The sequence below is a fragment of the Bos grunniens genome, chromosome 15 (genome assembly GCF_055505025.1).
Source record: "Bos grunniens cultivar Pamir isolate PY7600 chromosome 15, Bosgru_T2T1.0, whole genome shotgun sequence".
Classification (NCBI taxonomy): domain Eukaryota; kingdom Metazoa; phylum Chordata; class Mammalia; order Artiodactyla; family Bovidae; genus Bos; species Bos grunniens.
Window position 1 is genome coordinate 79,820,518 of NC_141179.1, and position 9,019 is coordinate 79,829,536.

At 38.3% G+C, this 9,019-nt stretch overlaps 1 pseudogene; it reads left to right on the forward strand.

Annotated features, from left to right (window-relative positions):
* Nucleotides 1–1,373: 1,373 nt before the first annotated feature.
* LOC147358661 (olfactory receptor 8J3-like) lies at nucleotides 1,374–2,317 on the forward strand (annotated as a pseudogene).
* The last annotated feature ends 6,702 nt before the right edge of the window (nucleotides 2,318–9,019 follow it).

Consider the following 9,019-nt stretch of genomic DNA (forward strand, 5'->3'; position numbering starts at 1 on the left):
TTTCATTTACATAAGATTGAATAAGATATAGAGATCCACTGTACAATATAGTAACTTAAATTAACAATACTGTATAATTGACCCATAAATCATTTAATGGGGCAGATCACATGCTATATATCCTTAAAGCAGAAAATTAAAATCAAAATTAAAAAAGAATGGGCAAGGTAAAAGAATCTGGAATTTCAGAAAGAGATAATTACTGACATTGAGCATGGAGATACCCTCAGTAGGCATTTGAGTAATCCTAGCACAGCTGAAGACTTCAGAGTCATAGGACTGATACCAGAAATCTGAATTCCTTTGCTTAATCCAATGTGTCTCTCTTTGTCCAATGAAACCCATGAGAGCAGACCAGGAAACACCTGGTCCTTATCTGTGTGTGAGGAAGGAGCCTGAAAGCAGAGTGGGACTCGGCAGAGAAACAGCCATCTCCTTCTCCAGGGAATCTTCTAGGGATGGAACCTGGGTCTCCTGCATTGCCTGCAGACTCTTTACCACCTGGGCCACCACGGAAGCCCAGAGAAACAGCAAAAATACTATGTAGGAAAGAGGAATAGATCTGTCTCAGCAACCTTCAGGATCACCTTTCTTTCTCAACCCCACTCCTTGGACTAGACTAGATTCCTGGTTTGATAAATCAGAACCTCTGCAGCATGAGAGAATAACAGCTAAGAATAAAAGATTTATATACTAGGTTGTGTGCTCTTAGTGCAACTGGTCCTTTTGAAGATCAGCAGGGAAACAGAAAGACTGAGATGAAAATTTAGAGTTCAAAAAGCCTGGTCTGATGTGATATGAATAGAAAAAATTATATGTATCTGATTGTGGAATGCATTGAAAACAAGGCTAAAGCTTTTTTCAATTATTCTAAAAATATCTCAGATTACATGCTACCCAAAAGTTTTAATGACTGCTATCTGCCTATCAGCTAATATGAATCATGACGTGGAGACCAGAAGGGTACAATAGTCCATGACAGTGTTAATGCAAGCTTGACCTCAGGAGGTAGGTGATGGGATGCTTACGATGGCAAATATCATGAAAATTGGCAAAAAAAAAAAAAAAAAAAATACAATGTGGAACTCTGACAGAGAAAATTAGAGGATGGATACAATGTTTGTGCTTTACAGTGGCTGCTTTTTCACATTCATTTTTTTTTTTTTTTTCCATTTAGGAAAGCTATATAAGCTGGAGCACACTAGATTTCAGCAGAATTAGAGGAACTGATGTAATTTGGAAACATGACTTCAGGAAACCCCACCCCAAGAATTGCCCTTGTCATCTAATGACAATCCATGAAAATAATTACTTGAAAGTTTGTAACCACATTTTCTTTTCTTCCCCAAATAGATTAGTTTCAAAACCGTTATATGGCTAATGGAAATTTTACCCGAGTCACTGAGTTTATTCTCATAGGAGTCTCAGAACGTCTAGACCTCCAGATCCCACTCTTCTTTGTCTTCCTGGTCATCTATGGACTGACCGTGACAGGGAACCTAAGCATCATCACCTTCACCAGTGTTGACTCTCGACTTCAGACCCCCATGTATTTCTTCCTCAGGCACTTGGCCATCATCAATCTTGGCAATTCAACTGTCATTGCCCCTAAAATACTGATCAACTTCTTAGTAAAGAAACACACCACCTCCTTCTATAAATGTGCCATTCAGCTAGGTGGGTTCTTGGTTTTCATTGTAGCTGAAACTTTCATTTTAGCTGTGATGGCCTATGACCATTATGTGGCCATTTGTAACCCCCTGCTCTACATGGTGGTGGTGTCTCGACAGGCCTGCTTTCTGCTAGTTTCCCTCACATACCTCTACAGCTTTTCCACATCGATTGTGACTTCCTTTTCTGTATTTTCAATGGCTTATTGCTCTTTCAATGTAATCAATCATTTTTACTGTGATATTGTGCCTCTCTTAGCATTGTCCTGCTCCGATACTTCCTTTCCAGAAACAGTAGTATTCATATCTGCATCTACAAACTTGATGTTTTCTATAACTGTAGTTGTAGCATCTTATTTCAACATCATTTTGTCCATTCTAAGGATACGTTCATTGGAAGGAAGGAAAAGAGCCTTCTCCACGTGCACTTCACATGTGACAGCTGTGTCAGTCTTCTATAGAACTCTGCTTTTCGTGTATTTACAGCCTCGAAATAACCATTCATTAGAAACTGATAAAATGGCTTCAGTGTTTTATACACTGGTGATTCCCATGCTGAACCCCATGATCTACAGCCTGAGGAACAAGGACGTGAATGCTGCCTTGAAGAGATTTCTGACAAATTCGTGCTGTTGATGTCTTTTTGAACTCTATAGGTCAATGAAGAGATGGTTAAGATAGGCTGCCATTGGGTGGAGGAGATTCTTACAGCATTAAAAGCCAAACAAATAGGTTATTTTCCCATTTTGCAATTACTATTTTGAGGAAAGGTCCTAGTTTGCACCATTCAAATAGAAATCCTGAATACAACCCAGGTTTTCTGATCTAAAGAATAAAAATGTTTGAGTCAATAGTCACAGAATTTGGGGGCTGAATTGAAGAAAAAAAGAGCCAATGAAAGTCAGATCCTTATTCTTTGTATGAATTTTCCAGTTCACTTATCCTGATGCATGTGGCTGTGGGGGACAATTCCAGTACCCCAGACAACACTAAAATATGAACTAGTATTATGAAATCATCCATGAAGTCTGTAGTTTAACACAAACCTTGTTAATTTTAAAAAAGAAAAAATAAAATCAACTCACTTAAGAAGATGACAATATTCAGATATCTTCAGAGCAGAGTGTCACCATGTCCAAAATAGACTCCAGATTTCCTAACACACCAGTATATTCAATGCAAAAAAATTAGAGTAATGTTTGAAGTGATAGGGTTTCCTTGGTGGCTCAGATGGTAAAGAATATATGGCAAAACCAATACAATATTATAAAGTTAAAAAATAAAATAAAATAAAAAAATAAGAAGTGAAAAAAAAATTTTGCCTGCAATGTGAGAGATCCGAGTTTGATCCCTGGGTTGGGAAGATCCCCTGGAGGAGGACAGGGCAATCCACTCCAGTATTCTTGGGGCTGTGGATCACAATAAACTGTGGAAAATTCTGAAAGAGATGGGAAAACCAGACCACCTGATCTGCCTCTTGAGAAATTTGTATGCAGGTCAGGAAGCAACAGTTAGAACTGGACATGGAAAAACAGACTGGTTCCAAATAGGAACAGGAGTTTGTCAAGGCTGTATATTGTCACCCTGTTTATTTAACTTTTATGCAGAGTACATCATGAGAAACGCTGGACTGGAAGAAACACAAGCTGGAATCAAGATTGCCGGGAGAAATATCAATAACCTCAGATATGCAGATGACACCACCCTTATGGCAGAAAGTGAAGAGGAACTAAAAAGCCTCTTGATGAAAGTGAAAGTGGAGAGTGAAAAAGTTGGCTTAAAGCTCAACATTCAGAAAACGAAGATCATGGGATCCGGTCCCATCACTTCATGGGAAATAGATGGGGAAACAGTGGAAACAGTATCAGACTTTATTTTTCTGGGCTCCAAAATCACTACAGATGGTGACTGCAGCCATGAAATTAAAAGACACTTACTCCTTGGAAGGAAAGTTATGACCAACCTAGATAGCATATTCAAAAGCAGAGACATTACTTTGCCAACAAAGGTTTGTCTAGTCAAGGCTATGGTTTTTCCTGTGGCCATGTATGGATGTGAGAGTTGGACTGTGAAGAAGGCTGAGCGCCAAAGAATTGATGTTTTTGAACTGTGGTGTTGGAGAAGACTCTTGAGAGTCCCTTGGAGTGCCAGGAGATCCAACCAGTCCATTCTGTTCACTGCTGTATCCCCAGCTTGGCGCCAGGCTTGGGAAAGGGTATGAGGGGCTCTTCAGCACCAGTTACAACTCTCCCCAAGCAAACAATGCTTGTCCTGCTCTGAGAATATTTTACTGACCACAAAGATTGAAAGTGGGTTTGGGACCTGATACCCAGGGTCATCACTACTGACAGAGGTCTTGGGTCCAGGTCGGCCCTAAAGTTCAAGGGGTTCCTAGGAGGAGGTGGTGGGAGCCAGGCCTTTGAGGGAGGCAGTTCTACCCCAGGCATGCGGGCCAGGCCTATGTGTGATGTGTCTCTCTTCCTCTTGTCTTCTGTCATCCTTCCCAGGACATTATCTGTCCTGGTCCTTATGCACTGGGAGTCTGAGTGTCCAGGAGCTCAGGCTTGGCATCCAGCGTGGGAGATGCAGGACCATGGGCAAGGAGTCCATTCTGAAGGAGATCAGCCCTGGGATTTCTTTGGAAGGAATGATGCTAAAGCTGAAACTCCAGTACTTTGGCCACCTCATGCAAAGAGTTGACTCATTGGAAAAGACTCTGATGTTGGGAGGGATTGGGGGCAAGAGGAGAAAGGGACAATAGAGGATGAGATGGCTGGATGGCATCACTGACTCGATGGATGTGAGTCTGAGTGAACTCCGAGAGTTGGCGATGAACAGGGAGGCCTGGCGTGCTGCGATTCATGGATCACAAAGAGTCGGACACGACTGAGCGACTGATATGATCTGATCTGATTCTTGGGGCTTCCCTGGTGTCTCAGAGGGTAAAGTGTCTGCCTGCAATGCGGGAGACCCAGGTTCGATCTCTGGGTCAGGAAGATCCCCTGGAGAAGGAAATGGCAACCCACTCGAGTCCTCTTGCCTGGAGAATCCCATGGACGGAGGAGCCTGGTAGGCTACAGTCCACAGAATCGCAAAGAGTTGGACACGACTGAGCAACTTCACTTTCTTTTCCTTCTTTCTTTTGAAGTAATGACAGAGAGAGATTCCTAGTTTTCCTGCTTCCTTTTCTGTCTTCAGAATGTTCCTCTACGTGTCTTGGCTTGCAGTTTTATCAGTTTTATGGCCTCTCCTACCCACTTCATCTCCTGTATCTGAAACAGCTTTGTTTGGAACTTTTTGGTGGGAGAGGGTTTTCTGCCCTTCCTACTGGCTGCACAACTCTGAGTTGTATCACTGTAGCAACTTGAGACAGGACTAAACAGAAACATCAGAAGCAAGAGAGTCTAGGGAAAAAAATCTGAAAAAGTAGTTTTATCTAGCAAACTTTTAGTATTCAAAAAATCAATAAAAAGAAGAAAACAATTAAAATGGGCGTTCTCAAAGAGTTGGACATGACTGAGTGACTGAACTGAACTGAACTGAACTGAATTACCTCTTAGATCTATAACTAGTAAAAATAATACATATATACACACATATGCTTTTATAAGGGTGTTTATACAATATATTTTATAATAAACCGAAACTCAAATATCTATTGGTAAGAGAATGAGTAAGATCAGATATATGTATGCAGAGGACTATATGCATCCATATAAACTCAGCAGCTGAATTTCAAAACAATTAAGCTCAGTGCAAGATACAGACTAAGAATATTTATTGTGTGGTTTCACTTATGTGAAATTCAGAAACAGGGAAAATGAGATTAGGGATAGAAACCAGAGCAGCATTTGGAAGTTAAGGTCTGAGGGAAATTGCCTTTATGATGGGAGTAGCCAAGAAGCGGGGATTATAAAGTATCATGGAAATGTCTGTGGTGTTGAAATGTTATCTTGATTCAGGTATTAGGAACAAATGGCACATTTTCCAAAACTTACCCATTTGTACAATTTAACGCCATCTTTTACTGTATGCAAATTTTCCTTAATTCTAAAGCAAAAGGAATTCATAGAAGAAGAGAACATAGGTTAAATGTTATGAGAGGGAATGCATTTCCTTATATTAGATTTTATCTTCTATGAGACTATGTGAACATCGTGCGAAAGTGGTAGATCTCAGCTCAGGAAACTCTATGATTTAGACAACTATTATTGCAACACTTTGCATTATAATAATTGTTATGTGTTTGTCATATGAAAAGAAAATGCATGTATATCACTCATTTAAAGACAAGGCTTTAATTTCAAATCTTCTAGTCATCATTTACACATCTTTGGTCAAATCACATAGTTTATCTGAGATTAGTGTCCTCTGAATCTGGGAATAGTAATATGCACCTCATTTAGGTTAAATGGTATATTTTTAATGCAGCGCCTATGACATGTTTTTACTGGAATAATAAACAAATAAATTATATGCAATGGTGGTGATTAACTTCCAATTTTATCATGACTATTGAAACTGTTCCAATTTTGCTGCAATAAAGCATGTTAGTCTTTTTCATTGTTGTTCTGATCATTGACTCTGTGTCAGAGATTGAGTACTTTTGTCACGTGGGTCTCCGTGGAACTGTAAAGATCATTATGCTGTTTTCTGCCTTTCTTTAAATTATTCCTTACAATTGTTCACTAGAGACTAGGCCAGATATCCCTGAGGAGAGGTAGGCATGCAAGCAATCATTTTTAAATCTCTCTTTATATTTAAGAGAAATCATTTGAATAACTCACATGCTATTAATACTTTCTCAGGAAACATCACAAAGAGATATGAAAAGCATAAATTCTCCCTACTCAAAGAAAAGTCAGAGAAATTTGAGAGGAGAAAATCCAATTCTTCATTAACGTGAGTAGACAGAAATTGTTGATTTTGATTATCACCTTTACATTGATCATTTCCCTTGTTTCTTAGATTCTGACTATGAACACTTTTATAGACACTGACAGATATTCTTTAACCACAAAAACTCCATTATTATTATTTTTTGTTGTTGTTAAATTGTTTCCCTGGAATACTGTGGTAGTGTCAGAGCATTACCCATGAACTGACTAGAAGTCATATATCTATTTTATTTATGAAAGCTGAAAGTCAGATGTGGATATTTTAAGTGCAGAGGGAGTTAGATATATCTGAAAAAATCATGAGCAATCTAATCTACTAAAATCCAGTAAGATTAGAATTTCCAGATAAAATATAAGATGTTCAGTTGCATTTAAATTTCAGATCAATGACAAATACTTCTTAGTACCTGTCTCATATAATATTTGAATTTTCTATAAATATATCCAATGCAATATTTGAAAAATACTTTAAGATATGTATTACCCATGAAACATTTTATAAACTGAAAATAATCTTAATAGAAGGATATGTATATTCTTCTATATGAGAATCAATTCCCACACATGAACTTGGAGAATTTTTAGTTGATTGTTTTCCCTAATGGTTGCTTACTTTCTTTTTTTTTCAGGAATGACTTTACTGATTGAGTAAACTAATAAATGAATAGAATACTTTTTTAAGAGTTAAGGAGAAAGCCATGAACCTCAAGTAGTTCCTAACTCTTATCACCAGGTCTGAAGATTGAAATATCAGTTATGTCTTTGCATATTTTTTGTATCCTGTGTGCTCTAATGTTAGCCCTAAATAGAAGCATATAAATGTTGCATCAGAATGGTCAAAAATGACCAAAGATATCCTTTGCAAAATAAGAAGAATGGGCAGAGTATCACTATCTCTTTAAGATTCTTATAGCAATTCTTTTTGATAACTACCCAGAAGTTGTAAGTTGGACCATATGAGGAATTGCTAATCAACAGATATCAAATTTCAGTAAAGGAAGATGAATAAGTTCTAGAGAGGAGCAGCATTGTGCCTATAATTAAGAATGCTAGTCTATTCAACCTTAAATCTTTTAATGGAACAGATCTCATGTTATATATTCTTAAGGAGAAAATTAAAATTAAAAATGAATGGATAGGGTAAAATAATCTGGAAATTTAGAAGAAAATAAAAAAGACACTGAAAATGAAGATACCCTCAAAAACGCTAGACTAATCCTTAGCAGAACTGAAGACTTCAAACTGGTAAGATTGGTAGCAGATGTCTGAATTCCTTTGCCTAATTCAGTGTGTCTCACATTCTACAAGAAAACCCATGATAGCAGACCAGGCAATATTTGGTTCTTCTCTGTGAAAGAGGAAAGGGCCTGAAAGCCGAGTGGGACACAATAGAGAAACAGTAGACAGTGTCATCTAGGAAAAAGCAATAGAACTGGCTCCAAAAGGCCCAGCGTCGCCTTCCATCCTTAAATCCATTTTTGCATCAGACTAGTTTCTTGATTTCGGAGAAGGCAATGGCACCCCACTCCAGTATTCTTGCCTGGAAAATCCCATGGATGGAGGAGCCTGGTGGGCTGCAGTCCACGGGGTCGCTAAGAGTCGGACACGACTGAGCGACTTCACTTTCACTTTTCACTTGCATGATTTGGAGAAGGAAATGGCAACCCACTCCAGTGTTCTTGCCTGGAGAATCCCAGGGACTGCAGAGCCTGGTGGGTCGCACAGAGTCGAACATGAGTGAAGCGACTTAGCAGCAGCAGCAGCAGTTTCTTGATTTAACAAGACAGAAACTCTGTAGTATCTTAATAAGGAAATAAAACCTAGGAAGAAATGTTTATTTTCTAGGTTGCTCTTAGTTCAATTGGTATTTTTGAATATCAGCAAGGACACAGAGGGCAAGAGAAAAAAATGTAGGGCTGAGTGTATGCTGAGTGAGGTGATGTGAGTAGAAAGACGACACAGACCCTGAATGTCAAATGCATTGAATATGAGGCTAAAGCTTATTCTTCAATTATTCTAAAAACAATCTCAGATTACAAATTTAACTACTCAAAAAATATTAAAGACTGGTATTTGTCTATCAGCCAAACTGAGAGAATCATGACATGGAGAGCAAAATGATACATTCGTCAATGACAACATTAATTAAAGCTTGACCTAAGGAAGTAGGAATACATAGAATGGCAAAGTATTATTGACACTGGCAAATAATAAAATGTGGAAATTTGAAAGAGAAATTTAGAGGGTGGGTACAATATTTTTGATTTAAAGTGGTTCCTTTAAAATTTTTCTTTTTGCCATTTAAAAAATGTATGTAGCCAGCAACACACTATATTTCAACAGAAATAGAGGAGCTGGTATAATTTGGAAGCATGATTCCAGGAAATCTCACCCTAGGCATTGCCTATGCCATCTAATGGCAATCCTAGGAAATACAATTTTTAAAAACTG